The following is a 17259-nucleotide window of genomic DNA, read 5'->3' as shown; positions in this document are numbered from 1 at the left end:
CTCTGCAAGTAAATCCCAGTAGTACGTTTTAATACCAAAAGAAAGTTTTGTGCTAGTTCAGACTGTATGTTTGCTTTATTTTCATTATTTTACTTTTAATTTTTGAAGTTTATTTTCAGTTAACCACCGCAGTTCAGTTTTTTGTCTAATTTTATTTGTTATAACTTTAATCTTTACTGATACAGTTTTTTAATCAACATTTTTTCCAAATAAAGAAACCATGCCATTGTTTGAGTAAACCAACTGCAAAAAATAAATAAATAAAAAATTCAGGTGACGCAACTACAGAAACAAATCAAGGCACTACACAATCACGGAACCTATATTGTATTTTTAATTGTGATTGCTATGTTTTTCAGACTGTATAAAGCATCTTATTTTTATTGTCTTTGATGATAAGTCACAGAACATTTCTATAATGCTTTATATTCTCTGTAGTCTTTCACATTAATAAACATCTTACTCAAGTGCTGTAAATAATAACAATGATCAAAATATAAATCCTTTGAAATTTTAAATCTTTCCTAAATACAAGAGTTTACAACTTTAGAACTCTCTTAAGCTCAGATACCTTCCCTACTGTGACAATGCAAAAAATCACAGGCATTCTGGAGTGTGTTCATTGATGTGAAAATGATGATCTGCACAGTTGCCACTAGATGGCTCTGCTGTATATGTTTTCACTATAACTGATGGGCATCGAGCACTCGCATTGGCTCAGCTGCACTGCCAAGTTATTTTTCCACTTACAGATAAAGCAAGTATAAATAGGACCACGGAGTCAGTGACTCTGAGTTAGTAGACGAATCAATAAAATCATAAGTAATGGAAGAAATATGATTAATTTTTATTTAATAATATGATAATAATGGATCAGTGTCCAAAGGTTGATTCTGTTCATCTGGACATAGCGTTTTTTTGGTGGAAAAAACGTTTTATTATAAATTTGTATAATTAGCGTTTTTCGGCAGCTCCCACCGAAACGCACAAGAACAGAATCAACCTTTGTGTCATGGTCCTGAGTCTGAGGACTCAGTGTTTTGTGTTTCTTTATATTATTCTATGTTCTTGTTTATTCTGTTATGTCTTTTGTTTAGGTTTCCTATGTGTTAGAGTTTTGTTTTATGCCTGCCTATGTTCCCTCTATCTGTCCATGGTGTCACTGTGTCTGCTCGTGAGTCTGTCTGTTACGTTCAGTGTCTTGTCTGATCCTCTGTGTCTGTTAGTTTCCTGTTTTATTCTGAAGGTCCTTGTCTTATGTGAGTGTGTTCAATTTACGTTTCCCCCTGCCTCGTCAGCTGTGATTTCTCCCAGGTGTGCTCCCCTCTTGTCTCCCAACCCTTGATTACTGCTGTGTGTATTTAAGCCCTGTGTGTTCTCCTGCCTGTTGCTGGTTCGTCTGCGTTAGATGGTGTGCTCTGGTCTGCGTTAATTAGTGATGGCCAAATGAAGCTTTCTGAAGCATTGAAGCTTGTATTGAAAAACGGTTCATTACTCGAAGCTTTTCAACACAGTCCTCTCTGGTGACATCTTGTGGCCAAAAATATGAAGAGCAGCTTGAATCCACAAAATAAAACCAACTGCTTCATAATGATTGCCCACTCTACAGAGTGGAATTCTGTCTGATATTGGGCTGCTGTTGTGTTGCTTTGAACGTGTATTTTTTTGTGTTAAAAAAATGTGGTTTATTTGTTGAATAAATAATTTTGACCAGTAAACTTTCCTTGTTTAAACATGCACCATGGTTTGGTCTTTCTTTGCTTGTGACTTCTTGATGTTGGTAAATACAATAATTGAAAAATACCACGTTACATATGTAACGGAGTTAAAAATACATCTGAAAAACATGCACTTACCTGTTCTTAATTATTATTTTAAGTGTGAATTTTATCTTTTTTTTTGTTGTGTTTTATTTTGAAAACCCAGAAACCGGATCTCACTCTAGCGTTTAGAACAGGGGTGTCAAACTCATTTTGGTCTGGGGGCCGCATACAGCTTAATCTGATCTCAAGGGGGCCAGACCAGTAAACTCATTCCAAAATTACATAGAACTAACAGTAAGTCCACTTTTTTTTTCTTTGTATTAGTGCAAAGAAATAAATTATAAAAATCTTTACATTAAATTAATTGTCCTTTTACACTTTTACTCAGTTTAACATTTATTTAAGTGCATTATACATAAAAATCTGATCACAGTGATTGTACAATGTTTTAAAACATTTAGTCAACAAACAGTTTTGTGGAACTTAAAAACACTGCCCTGCATTTAAAATACATCAAACACATCTAAATTGAGAAATGAATGAATTTAAAATCCATTTTCCACATCTAGGAAGCAATTCTGAACACATAAATTGAGGCCACACACTTGAAATCTTAAGTGGTAGCTGTTTTAAACAGACATTTGATGAAGTAAATTTAGCCCCTTCCTTGTTAATGCATAAAATGTAAACAAAAAAAACCTCACATAGATAACAAATGTGGCATGCATAAGACATAATAATTTACTTAACAATAGTCTTCTCTTGTAAATCTGTTTCTGACTACCACTGATTTTCACAGCAATTACTAGAGCAAATATTCACATTTGTTTATTTTATAGTGCAACGTTCAAAGCAGCATTCCATAGAATTTAGTCTTGCTCAGTATTTCCCCCTAAAACTTGGCATCTTTTAGCCTGCACAAGTGCATCAATATCAGGCATCATATCCTGAGTAGCAGCCAGTTTCAGAATCTCATTTAAGTGCTTATGTGTGAGCTTTGAGCGTAGCTTAGTTTTATTAATGGTCATGAGTGAGAAAACTTGCTCACAAAGGTAGGTAGTCCCAAACATGGACAACATTTTTGCAGCCAGTGCTGTCAATTTAGGATAGCGTGGTAGGAGATACTTGTAAAATGTGTCCAAGCCCACAGAGGCAAATTTGTCCTTCAATTCTACATCACACTGCAAATCAATGATTTCAAGTTGCATGTCAACAGGCACATCAGAAGCTCTGACTGTGAATGGTGAGCGAAAAACTGCGAATTCTGTCTCGAGTTCGCTAAAGACCTGAAATCGTTTCTCAAATTCCCTCAGCAACTCTGAAATCTTGTCTTTGTACTGTTTCACGTCAGGATTAACACTTGCTGCGCACACATCTCGGAGACAGGGAAAATGAGCAGGGTCTCCGCTTGCTATCTGCGTCTCCCATAACGTGAGCTTTAACTTGAATGCATGTATGCTGTCATAATACTGTGTTGCAATTTTTTTGCGTCCCTGCAACATTCTGTTCAGATTATTCAAGTGCTCTGTAATATCAACCATAAATGCAAGGTCCTGCAGCCAAAGTGGGCACTGTAATTCCTTAACAGGTTTTCCTTTTTTCTCCATAAATTGTCCGATTTCCCCACGTAGATCAAAGAAGCGCTTCAGCACAGCACCTCTGCTTAACCATCTTACCTCAGTATGGTATGGCAGACCATGGGTAATGTTACAGTCACTGAGAAGGCTGTCAAACTGACGATGATTGAGACCTCTGGCTCGGATGAAATTAACAGTTCGGACAACCACCTCCATGACGTGATCCATTTTTAAGGACTTGCAGCATAATGTCTCCTGATGCAAAATGCAATGAAATGTCCAAAAATCACCCCCTCTATTTGCGGCTTGTACTTTCTCTCTGAACTTGGTCACAACACCTGCTTTTTTCACCATCATTGATGGCGCACCATCAGTGGCCACGCTTACGGCGCGGGACCAGTCCGCCCCGACCCTGTCCAGTGCTCCAACTACGGAGCGGAAAATGTCCTCAGCTGTTGTGGTGTCGGTCATAGGCACCAACTCAAGAAACTCCTCTGTGACAGTCAAAGTATCATCAACTCCACGAATAAATATGGCCAGTTGAGCGACATCTGTAATATCAGTACTCTCATCAATTGCAACAGAAAATGCCAGAAATGACTCCACTTTGCGTTTCAGTTGGCTGTCCAAATCTGCCGATAGTTCCGAAATCCTGTCTGCCACGGTATTTCTCGTCAAGCTAATATTGGCAAAAGCTTGTCGCTTCTCAGGACACACAATTTCAGCAGCCTTCAGCATGCAGTTTTTGACGAACTCCCCCTCAGAGTACGACTTTGATGCTAATGCTACTTGGCTAGCAATTACGTAGCTGGCTTTCACCGCAGCATCACTGACCTCTCGGCTCCGGGTGAAAACAGATTGCTGTTTCCTCAGACCAACCAACATTTCATTTACCTTCTGTTTTCTCAGTTCTCCATGCAAGCTGTTGTATTTTGCACCATGTTGAGTTTCATAGTGGCGCCAAATATTGTACTCCTTAAGCACCGAAACTTGCTGCAGGCACACTAGGCACACGGGTTTCCCATTCACCTCCGTGAACATATAGGAAGAAGTCCATTTTTCTTGAAACATCCGACACTCTGTGTCCACTTTTCTCTTTTTTGATAAAGACATTTCGCTGATGAGGGTGCCGATTCAAAGAGAAAAAGCGGGTAAAGCGACTGAACTGACTAAAACACAGCGCCCCTTAGTGAACAACATAGGAACTGCAGATTTTAAAGAAAATGAAGTTTATTCTTTTTTTTTTTTTTTTAAATAATGCAAATTTATCCCCGGGCCAGACTAAACCCCCTGGCGGGCCGGTTCTGGCCCGCGGGCCGTATGTTTGACACCCCTGGTTTAGAAGCTGCTAAGGCTTCCGCTCCTCACAGCGCGCGTGAGGGTAAGTTTTGTAATGAAAGGCTCTGGCATTTTTATGGTTTCTGGTGTGAATGTTGTTACATAAGTTTCACATGTCGATGTATATAGGTTTATATTGATGTTAGAATGTTACTGTGTAACCGAAACAAAGGCTGGTTGCTGTTAAACAGTGTTTCTGCCGTATTTATGCTCTTGGCAGTAAGCTTTTGTCGGCCCCCTAGTGGTTGCTGCGCATAGCAGGAAATGTGTTTGGATTTACTGTTTTTCTGTGCTTTTTGTGATGTTGTTTTACATTGTAGGAGCTACAATTGCTGGTACCATCAGAAGACACCTGTTGAGTGTGTTTTGTCTTCTGCAGGTACGTGAGCTTGTTAACAGTCATTTTGTCTGCAAAGCACAAGCAAGTGAAAATGTAATGCGCTACTGTTAATTTGTCCACTAGAGGGAAATGTTTAGCCGGTGTTACTTCTGTTATCCTGTTATTTTGTTTTATACGGTTGTGAAATGTATTTTTATAAGTGATAAGATTTCTTTTTGTATACAAGTACAGTGTGACAGACTGTAAAATTGAAGAAATGATTATTTTCCATGTTTTCTTTATTAAGAAGTAGATTGTAAGTCTGTCAAGACAGCGCGCGTTTCCACTGTGAGGGAGCTACAATTGCTGGTACCATCAGAAGACACCTGTTGAGTGTGTTTTGTCTTCTGCAGAATAAACCGTCAAAAGCCAACCTTTCTGAGCGTCTGTGATTCATGAAGAACGGAAGCATTACACATATAACATACATATAGTAATGCACATTATGGAGTATGCTTCTGCTGTGAGGTCCTGCCTCCATGTACTTATGCAATTAATCGCCGGACGGGTATATTTATAAATAATATTATATTAGGGAAATTTTCCTATACATATTTTTGACCTGGGGGCAGAATTGATTGTGAAAGGGAAATGCTTATGAACTTGCACATTAAAAACATGATGCATTTAAGGTAACCCTTTTTCATTTTTATTTAAGAAGAGAATTTGTTCCACTGTGCAATGGCCGAACCTGTTCCTTTTCGTGGAGATAATTTCTCCTGCATTAAGGAAAATCCCTTCACATGGCACAGAAGAGGCTGGAGTGCAGAAAAACTGGTAGAGATGCAGTTATACAGTCTACCTGGGCCCCACAAACTATCAGCTAAAGGGAATAAATAAATTAAATTGCTGCACATTTTGTAGACTAACATTTTAAGATTATTTTAAAAATAAAATATATCTTTTTATAACATTAAATGTTACGAGTCAAATGGAAGTCTTTCTAAAGTTATTTAATGATATTTATATTATGAAAAGCAGATTTTTGACATTTTAAGTTTTTCCCGTTTTCAGATAAAATAAACACGCACAAAACAAAAGCAAACAGCCAGAACACAAAGCTGGAAAACCCACCCGATTTACCAAAATCAACTCAAAATACTCCCACACAACAGAACCTCCTCTATTCCTCGCTGGCTCCAAATCTCTCAGTAGAAATATCAGTGGTTTGCTATATGTCACCATCAAAACACTCCACAAATCCCGCGAATGATTCACTTCCTTATAAACCATTGAATCAGGTACCGAAGCAGTTACGTTCTAAATGAAGCTTCGGACGTCACTGATCACGTGACTCTGGCCAAACGAATCAAGCTTCGACACAGTGCTTCTGAAGCAGTGTGTTGATTTTTTTGACACACGCACCGGAGCGTCAGCTTCAAGCGAGCCATCACTAGCGTTAATCCCCGCCGTCATCCTGAGTGGTTTTCCCTGCATCTCCGTTTGTGTCTTTAGGTTTCAGGTTTTCTATGCTTAGTTTTTCCAGTTTAGGTTTACTCAGTTCTGTTTCTTGCCACCCTTGCCTTGTGTATTTACCACCTCCATTAATAAAGCTTCCTCACATCAGAAGTGCCTGCATTTTGGGTCCTTTAAAAATTCCACACGGCTTGTCTCGCTGACCGTGATACTTTGGAGATTTACTTACCTGGATGATTGAGAATGCATTAACACGTATGGGATCCGTGAAATGTGTTAAATATGTCCACAGACAGTGGACTCTGGACTTTGTGGACTGGTGTCAGCAGAACCACCTGCTGATCAACGCCGGGAAAACCAAGGAGTTGGTGGTGGACTTCCGGAGACGCAGACCCACCACACTGACACCGGTGAACATCCAGGGAGTGGACATTGAGATAGTGGACTCTTATAGGTACCTGGGTGTTCACCTGAATAATAAACTGGACTGGAGCCACAACACTGATGCTCTTTACAGGAAGGGTCAGAGCAGACTCTACCTGCTGAGGCGGCTGAGGTCATTTGGAGTCCAGGGAGCGCTTTTAAAGACCTTCTATGACTCTGCGGTGGCATCTGTCATTTTTTACAGTGTGGTATGTTGGAGCAGCGGTTTATCGGCAGCTGAGAGGAAGAGGTTGGATAAACTCATCAGGAAGGCCAGCTCTGTTCTGGGATGCACCCTGGACCCAGTGCAGGTGGTGGGAGACAGAAGGACTCTGGCCAAAATAACATCTCTGATGGACAGAGTCTCCCACCCCATGCATGTAAATGTTGCTGAACTGCAGAGCTCCTTCAGTGACAGACTGCTGCATCCTCGATGCATGAAGCTGCAGGTCCTTCCTCCCTGCAGCTGTCAGACTGTACAATCAGAACTGCTCCCAACAATCATAGATGTTTACATCAGCACTGTAACTGCAATAAGTTAATTAACCGAGTTGCACTACAACCTGGTTTGCCTCTTACTTGTAGTTATTTTTATTTAATTTAATAACTGTACAGTACTCTCTGTATATAGTAATTTTGTCCTTAATGTAAATATGTAAGAAAAATTGTGTATGTTTCTGTTCTGTGTCCTGTGTACTGTTTGTTTGTATATGTGTCTTTTTGGCTGCTGTTACAACCAAATTTCCCCTTGTGGGACAATTAAAGGATTATTCTATTCTATTCTATTCTATGTTAACCCTGAAAACAGATTTTGTGTTCAGTGAATGACTGAGGTTTTTTAGAAAAGAAACCATTTATTCCCACTTTATTTCTTTCACACTGCTGCTTTACATAATTTGGTTTAATTACTAAAATGATCAGCTCTATATATGCAACTGGTTTTTACTGCTTGCTTGCAAAAAAACCCCAAAACAATCACATGCATTGTGAGATTTCTATTATTGCCTTTAGTCACATTAAAGCTACAAAGGTTTTATGCATCATTAATTAATATAGTGTATGTATATGGGCCTGTGAATATTACATTTGTGTATGTCATGTTGTAGTCTCACAATATAAAATCATTTCAGTTTATTCATTTTTTATTTCAGTCTCACTTTCCATTCAAGCCACCGTAAATCATCCACAGTTTATATTTATTGACCATCGTCACTGAGCATACTTGTTTATTTCTGTACAAAATGCCTGTTTGTATTCTGACATCAAAAGTAGCATTTTTAGAACATAGTGTGCAGTGGATAACTGAAGCATCAAGTTAACAAAAGATTAACCTAGATTATATTTAATATTATATATTTACAGTGCTTGAGTGATTATTTTATTATTAATATCAAAGCTGAAATCTTAAGAGGTAATGGAGAATTTAAAGCAGCACAGGAACATTTCTTTAAATTTGTCATTACACACAGCAACAGCAAAGACAAGATACTTTATACTGTCTGATAAACTCAATTTACAAAAAATATATCATTTCCGTGATTATGGCAATAACAGATGTGCGTCTACATCCTTCCTTTGTTTCTCTTGTTGCATCACTTAATTTTTTTTCAGTCCGACTCATCAAATAGTGGTTTGCTGTCTGTTGAGTAAAAAGAAGATTACATGAGTAAGCCTTACAGCTGCTCCACACACTTTATATAAAAGGTGGTTTCTTCAGTTACATATTCAATTTTCAGAACATTTTACAAATAAAATATGTGATTAATTTATACAGTAAGACATTGTGGACTGTTAAGTAGGTTATTATACAAATTTATAATAAAATGTTTAAATTTAAAGCCAAACATTACTGAATGCTACATTAAAAACCTGTTTATAAGTTAATGTTTCAGTAATTGAGAATGATACATGAGATATTTCAACAATCTTTACTATTTATTTTTATTAAATAAATGGTAAGGCTTCTTCTTTGCCCACTGGTGATCAGTTTGTGGATTGTTCTGCTAATTCACAGGTGCTGGCTCAGTTCAGACTGTAACTGTCTGCTCTCTGTGTGAGCTCTTTATGCTCACTTTGTCTGTAAGTGAAAATAATCTGGGCCAAAGAGAATGATTGAGTCAGTTTTGGGGAAAACAGATACAGCAGAGACATCCAGTGGCAGATGTGTAGATCACATCTTCACATCAATGAGATTTCAGCATTATCATTTCTCATCATATTTGTATTTATTGAAGTTAGATGAACTTAAAATTGTTATTAGGTGAGATGAAGTGTGTGTGAGTGTATTTACCTTCTGCAACTGACTGAAGTTCAATATTTTGTTCCTGCAAAACATTTTTATACCTTCATCAAAAAGTTAACTTTCACATAGAGAAAGGAAGTGACAGGATTTCTCTCTGTGTTACTGCTTATTTAACACAATTTCTTCCCTGATGTGGTGGAATGATGGTGACTCAGAAGAAGCTAATAACTCTGTCAGACAGCAGTAACATTCTGCATGTAAATAACACAAAGCTCTTTACCTCGTGATGTGCTGATCTCGTCCCTTGTTGAGCGTGTTCCCCTGTTTTTGTGCTCTCCTCGCTCATCCAGCTGATGTCCTCGTTTGTTGCTGCCGTCTTTTGTTGTTTTGCTTTATTGATCATTTCCTGAGCAACATTAAAACAGCCGTCCCAGTCGTTCCTTCTTATTTTGGTCATTATTTCTTTAGTTAAACTCTCTTTTGCTGCTTTCCTCAAAAGCACATCCAGAGCTTTTTTCTCTTCTTCCAAAATTAGTCTGTAATATAAAGTTTTCCTGCTGCAACAGATTAAATACTTTTCACAGCATTTTCTCCATCCACATCCGCATGACGTTAAAAAAGCTGCAACAATTACAGCCAGGAGCAAAGAGTAACCAATAATCTGAAAAAAAAGAAGCAACACATATGGTAATATGTATCCAGTACATATAGTAATGCTGTAGTATTGATGTGCATTTACTGTAAAGATCATAGTAATTTAAAGGGTTAGTGCATTCTGACTTTCTGTGCAAGAACCAAAAAACTCACCTGTGACGTGTTTTTTAGATCAGTGATTTCAGCAAATTCTTCAAATGTGAGGTTTTTACTTTTGCAGGGTAACATTTTCTTTTCTTCATCAATCTTACAGCAAACATACCAGTCTCCATCAATGAACACAGCTACAACCCACAGCAGACCAATTAAAGAAGCTTTGATAGTGCGCTTGATTACAATGCATAAAAAAGTAGCACCGTGTTTTGTTGTTCTCCGAAATGTCTTGTCGATGAAGAGTATAATAAAAAACACTAAAACAAATGGCAGAGCCATGTATTCGTTGCATTGTTTCGTTTGGTCTTTGCAAGTGCATGGCATGTCCCTATGAAGCAAAACAGTGTAAGTAAAAATCCCGATCACTGCGGCATAAGTGCCAAGTTCTTGACAACGAAAATGACTCAGGAGATCCATCTCGAGTGTTTCGGTGTCGTCTGCTGAGAGCTGCAGCTTCTGTCCTTTAAAATGATACCACGCAGGAAAACACGTATTTCCTGTTTTTTGTATGACAACTTCTGTTGAGGTGGTTATATTTTTTAAATTCAGCTTCTGTATCTCTCTCTATATATAAACACTGCTTTAAAAAAAGTTCACACTTGAACAATTTTAACTTTCTTTAATTTTGTCTTTGAATCTGAATCCAGCCCTTAAAGGTTCGATAATTTTCGTTTCCACTAACGTAATTTTATTCTTAAGAAATTACACGACATATGTGCAGAAAGATTTTCAACTTGATTTCATTCTTCAGGATCCTGTGTGGGATTTAAGGTTTCCTGTATTAAGTGTGTGAGTGTGCGCACCAAATTTGAGTTCTTGTATCTTATTGGTGTTTTTGAATGTGGCTCATTAACATTTATAATGTGTTTACCGCTGAGACAGATCCTGCTCATGTTAGCAAAAGTTATTTTAATATAAATATCAATTACAATTAAATGCTGAGTCATTTACATTTACTTTGCAAACTTCACTGCAATTTGTCACATTACTGTCACAGAGTGGAGAGATGATTTATTATTAATTCTAAAGATTAAGTTTAGTTCTTCTTTTTTTTAAGTTATGGCTTTACAGTAACACAGTGTGTTTGATCCAGTAAATGAAACAAGTTCCCTTCTACTCTCCACTACATGTCAGAGGTAGCAATAACTGATACATTTTATTTATTAATTTGTTTGAGCCATTTTAAAACTTATTGCACAAGACAGCTGTATAAACAGGAAGCAACAATCACAGGAAAAAAAATGTATGTACAGATAAGAACTTGTTGCCTCACAAACCTCCAGATAAGGAACAGTTACCATTTGTGTCAGGAAATGAAAATCGAATGTAGAAATGATCGCAATCAAAATGGTTGCGATAATGGGTTTGACAGCATACAACTCTCCTTACTATATTGGAATTCACCGTATTGCGTTTGTGGCCATTTGCTCAGGTATTTGACTACACAAAGAAAAGTATTATGAGTATAGAGCCTATACCAATGTGCTTCCATGCAGTCCTCCATGAAACAAATGGCAAGTGAAAAGTGGTGAGTGAGTCCCTATAGCAGCGTAACTGAGGGATGGTTCAGGATCACCTGATCCAGTCCTAACTATAAACTTTTTAAAAAAGGAAAGTTTGAAGCTCAATCTTAAAAAGGGCGTCTGTCCGCCACCTCTCTAGGGACATCTCAGGCCCTCCAAGGTATGGAGGCCTATCTCCCCCCACCACTCCCCCTGCCAGTGGCAGACACCCTCAGACATAGGTGCATTGGTGGTTCTTGGTGTCCGGGGATGGGAGTTCAGATACGCACCGGCTCGCTATTGGTGGCTGCTTGTCAGGGCCTGGAGCCTGGGGCTTGCTCGGGCCACTTCGGGGGTGGGGTGCCCTCAGCCTCTGGCACAGCCGGCTGCCGGCGGAGCTCACGGGCACGTCACTGCAACCCCCCTCTGGCTTCTGCTCCGCGGCTGCTGAGTGACCCCTCATCTGGGGCTCTCCTCAGCTCTTTCTGGGATAGTGGCGCGGCTGCCCCTCTGTTGGTCTTCCTTGGTCTCTCGTGCTCTGAGGGCCTCTGGATGTCTGGAGCCTGGATCTCCTCCATACCTGCTTCATGCCCTGGAGGACGGGGCTGTGGCCCCCCACACCCTCTAGCAGATCATTACATGAAGGAACCTTTTAAATACAAGCGCGTTCATGCTCACAGGTGTACACACGGGTGCTCACACACACAAACTACACCCTTTGTGGCTCCTACCTCAAAGCACACTGTGCACTGTCAATCTTACGTGCTGCACAATAATATTCAATATTTAGTATTTACTGTTATATTCACATAGACAAACAACATTGCGATGATGTTGTTTATTATATTGCTCTCTTTTTTTTTGCTTGTTTTCTCTTTTTTCTTTCTGAACAGGTGATCCAGGTGATTGATAGATGTATTTTTTGTCTGTTTTCTTTGTTTTTGTTTTTCGCCCTTTATCACCGTTCCTCTTCCCCGCTGTCTTTCTTTCCCTACCTCTCTTTCTTTCTCCCTTTTCTTTCCCCCAGTTATGTCTGTCCTGTGTGTAGCAAGTGAAAATAAAATAAAATAAACAATAAAAGCAAAGGTGAATCAAATAGACTAATACGGCAAGGCCGGGATGGTCCATTTGGTAAAGTAAATCCGTTGGGCATCTTTCTTGACCTTTAGACAACAATTCTGATGGCACAAGAACCAAATGGGACAGGCGGAAAAAAAAAAGAAAAAAAAAAAGGGCGTCTGTCTCCTGAATCCAAACTGGAAGCTGGTTCCACAGAAGAGGGCCTGAAAGCTGAAGGCTCTGCCTCCCATTCTACTTTTAAATATTCTAGGAACAACAAGTAGGCCTGCAGTCTGGGAGAGGAGTTTTTCACCCATAAAGACAACAGACAAGAACTCTAATCAGCATCCAAGAAGAAAAGAGTTCACATATGATGGGCCCGATCATTCAGAACTTATGTGAGAAGAATGGTTTTAAATTCAGTTCTGGATTAATCAAGGAGCAAATGAAGCAAAGCTAATATGGGATGAATATGATGTCTCTTTGTATTCCATGTTAGTACTCTCACTGCAGCATTTTGAATCAACTGATCCAGGCTTTTCAGGTAGTGTTTACACAAAAAGAACCAGCTTGATAATAAGAAATTACAATATTACAGCAAAAGTAGTACACTAGTAGAGCCCCAAATATTTTTTTCCTCTAATCTGCATCCCTCAATCTTCATACAGATACTGATACTTAACATATTGTGCAACATGCTTCATAATCTCAAAGTGGTTGCACAACATTTTCAAAACAGTGTATTAAATGTGTTTCGCAAAGTGGCAAAACAAATATTTAACCTCTTTAACTCTAAGTACAAGTTATAATTCTTCTATAATAGTGCAAAATCTTTATCAAAATATAACATACCCAGACTCATTATCATTCATGATAATTAATTATTAATTAATTCACTTTAAAGATGGAGTTGATTGCTTAATTATTCATATACTGTATGTATCTACATAATAAAAAGAAAGTATTAAAATACAAAGGTATGGAATACAATATCATCACCCCAAAAATGTGGAGTAGAAGTAGAAAGCACTATACCACAGACATGTTTAAAGAACGGCTATCAATCCATGTGTTTTGTCAAAGGGCCCGAGGGCCAGTACGTGTGAGTGGGACCCAAAAGCAGAGACAATCGAGACAGCGATATGTTTTAACAAGCTGTACTGAGCGCACAGGGATTAGAGATAGTAGAACATAGTCTGTGCCAGGAAATCACCAAAATGGAGGGAGAGTGAGATTAGATGTGAAGTGGGGAAGGGGCTATACTGGGGAAAGATGAATACTGAACCTGTGGCCTGGGGAGGGTAGCCCGGTGAGCATCAAGTGGTGAGAGATCGAGTGAGGTTCCAACCTTTTCTTTCCAGAACTTGTCCAGAAACTTGAGCTGCAGGTGAGTAAGGTGGTGTCATGGCAGAGAGTCTTTATATACAGCCTCTTGGACTGCCGTTGATGGATGCCAGGTGAGTAACAACAGGTGGGGAACCAAGGCTCCGCCCAGAAGCAGGACACAGTTAAACACAAGCAGGCAGTGGAAAAACACCAGGCACTCACCCACTTCGTGACATTCTTTATACTGTGACAACCCACTCCAACTGACCTCTTTTCAGCCTGTTTGTGTAGCAGATGGTATTTGCAGGCATTTAACGGCTGGTGTGGGTTGTTTTCCAGTCAGTGACACTGGGCCCAGTATTTAGTGCTCTATAAGACCCCTCAGATCTCAGCTGTGGCGTAGCTCTCCTCCCTGAGACACCCTTTTGGATTTTGGTTTGGGTTTTTCCTACAAACAACAACACTATCTAATATTTAGCAGGTATCTGTCCTTTTTGTGAAACAGCCACAGTATGTGGATTCACTTTGCTAGCCTAGCTAACTTAGCATTCCACCCTCCCATCCAAAACTTTCACTTCTGCTGTCGGTCATCTTGTTAAGTATTGTAAATACTTTTTGCTCATTTATTACAGGTACATATGTGTCCTACTGCTTGCCTGATTTTTATGTCAATACCTGCTGTGTGAATGCTTTTTGTCCTCAGTTGTAGTCAAGTTTCTTTTGGACTGCAGAACCTGTCGCTCATTTCATAGTCTACAATAGAACCAGAACTAGAAATATAAATGTTCTGAGGCTGAATTTTAAAAGTATCACAAGAGAAATTGTGATACTTGAAAAACAGCATACTTGTTTTCCCATGAGTGTAACTTTAGAGAACACAAGCTGCAGCTAACTACTCAGGATGAAGCATCACCTGAACAATATTCTTAGAGAACTTTTTAGGGACCTTCAGCACAATTACCAGGATGTTTGCCTTCAGTTTATTTTTCTTGATGTGCACTTGCAAAGCCATCGCCATCGCCATCACTTTCATTTTTATTTTTCATTTCATTTATTTTTCTTTGTTGTGCACATTTTTCAAAATTTTATTTTTCTTGAACAATATATATATATATTTTTAATTTGCACAGTGAGATTTTTCCATCTGCATCCGTTTTCTTTTTTGTACAAATTTGTAGGTTATTTTGATGTTTTGCTTCCCTTTTTTGCATTTAGCATTTTGTGATATCAAATGGAAAAAATATTGTGGCAAAAATAAAATGTTTAGGAAAATTCTTATTCATGGCATTTAAACCTACAATACAATCAAATGTGTTAAGAAAAAGTGAAAAGTTTGCATTGCACTTTAAAAGCTGCTGTAAGTGAGGAAGGAGGAACTGGGGGAACCTGTTTTCAGACAGAAGCCACTTGAGGTCGCTGCTGCATCACAATCCTTTCACATATGCAGTGGCGGTCCTAGCCTGTTTGGCGCCCCGGGCGAACACTCCCTCTGGGGCTCTGAAGAGAGAGAGAGTATGCATTGTATGCAAACAGCTACCCAACAGCCATCATAATTCGTCATACAATGACGAAATCAAAAATTGACAATGACTAATTAATATTAAAATCTGTAACATAATGTATTGTTTGGAGTTTAGTCTGTTACTGTTACTATTTTTACCATTTCTTTTTGGAGCAACTGAAATCCACATAATTTCCTTAGGGATTAATAAAGTATTCTGATTCTGATTCTGATTGTTTCAGGATGACCTGCCATTATCCAATGACACATCTGCTTACCTGTATCTTTTGCTGGTTCCTCCTCGTCTTCTTTTTTATTTTTTCTAAACTGAGCACCTGATGGCTTTGAACTTTTCTTGTCCATCTTCCATTGGTTTTCATTTTGCACTCCAGTATGAACACAAATCCCCCAACCCGAGGATCACCACAACATAACCTAATAGACCTACACCTTAGTTCACAGATTCACTTTGTCTAGGGTTTATTTCTGGGATTTCACACAACCCAGGATTCAAATCATGAATACATAATGGGCTTGGATTTACATCATTATGAATGAAATGTGCTCTCCCCTTTCGTCAGGTTGTGTGTGAGACTTTAAATCATCACACTGTAAACTATAAATTTTAAATTGTTATTGATCCCTTTACCCCGAGTCCTAAAGTGTATATTTATTTTCTTACTCTTCTTATATTTATTGTTTGTTTACTTGCACTGCTGTAACTGGAGCCTCGTCGTCTCGTCTCTCTATATACTGGACTGTATGTAGCGGAGATGACAATAAAGTTTACTTTGACTTCAGCAGCGTGCGGGAGCACCGAGGGCTCTCGCGCTCACTTTTCGTGTACAGAATTTCGAAAAAACATCGGTGCAAATTATAAGTCTGTATCATGATGTCTGGTGTTTTCGTGTTTGTTGGTTTGTTTTATTTTGTTTTATTTTGCGAGTTGCTTATTAGATGCTGCTCCAGCCACCCAGAGACTCCCCGCCGCCCCGCCCTCTCCTCCCTGTGCCGCAAGCAGCAGGCGCACCTCGCAAACGGAGGGCGCCCTTACTCCCAGCAAATGGGCGACAGAAAACCGATCGGTGCCTATGCCATTGTAACGTGAGGGTTCACTAGATGGTTTGGAATCTCTCTGAATAATTAGGAACAGCAAGAGGGACACGGATAACTTTTTAGCAGCCTCTTTACTCTCAGCACACAGTAACAACAAAACACTTCCTGTGTACCGCCCTCATGAACACTTCACTGGCCTCTCAGAAGCCAGGAAATCTTACACTCAGATCAGAACAGGGAAAACAACTAGGTAGATATAACACATGCTTATTACTGGTTTGAACATGCATGCCTAAACATTCAAACGTGTAAACATGTAAATATCAAAACAAGTAACCACCAAATAGCTACATAACTAGCTTTATAACCTTTGTAAACACCTCTTTGTATACCAAATAAGATTTAAATTTACTTCTACACTTTACACTATTCCCAATATGCGCTGGCTGATGTCAAGGCAGCATGAGTACGAGCAATTTCTTTTTTTTTTTTTGCCGATGCCTGTGATGCCGCCCCCCACCACGATGCCGCCCTGGGCAACCGCCCGTGTCGCCCGTATCAAAAACCGCTACTGCACATATGGTAATTTTACTTTGTTCTGTTTTCATATTATCTGATGATTTCATAAATACAACTCTTTGGTCAGCAGCTGATGTTTTTTAATGTGTTATTTAAATAACTTTCCTGATACTTTTCCTTTATGACATGATAATTTCCATAATAATGACATGAAATTACCCTCACTAAAATGCCCAGGAGCTGACTGAACTGGATACTGACTGCTCTTCAGTAAAATCATATACACTCAAATGACACACACACACACGCACACAAGTTTTGACAAAACAAACAAATTTAATTATTGGCCAT

At 38.9% G+C, this 17259-nt stretch overlaps 1 long non-coding RNA gene across 1 annotated transcript; it reads right to left on the bottom strand.

Moving 5' to 3' along the window:
• Positions 1-8265: 8265 nt before the first annotated feature.
• Positions 8266-10367, bottom strand: LOC134619437 (uncharacterized). Its single transcript, XR_010573385.1, has 4 exons — positions 9946-10367; positions 9419-9799; positions 9187-9220; positions 8266-8535 (listed from the first exon to the last, which is right to left on the bottom strand). It is a non-coding gene; the product is annotated as an uncharacterized LOC134619437 (long non-coding RNA).
• Between the last annotated feature and the right edge of the window lie 6892 nt (positions 10368-17259).

The sequence above is a fragment of the Pelmatolapia mariae genome, linkage group LG20 (genome assembly GCF_036321145.2).
Source record: "Pelmatolapia mariae isolate MD_Pm_ZW linkage group LG20, Pm_UMD_F_2, whole genome shotgun sequence".
Classification (NCBI taxonomy): Eukaryota; Metazoa; Chordata; class Actinopteri; order Cichliformes; family Cichlidae; genus Pelmatolapia; species Pelmatolapia mariae.
This window is presented reverse-complemented; position numbering and strand designations above follow the sequence as displayed.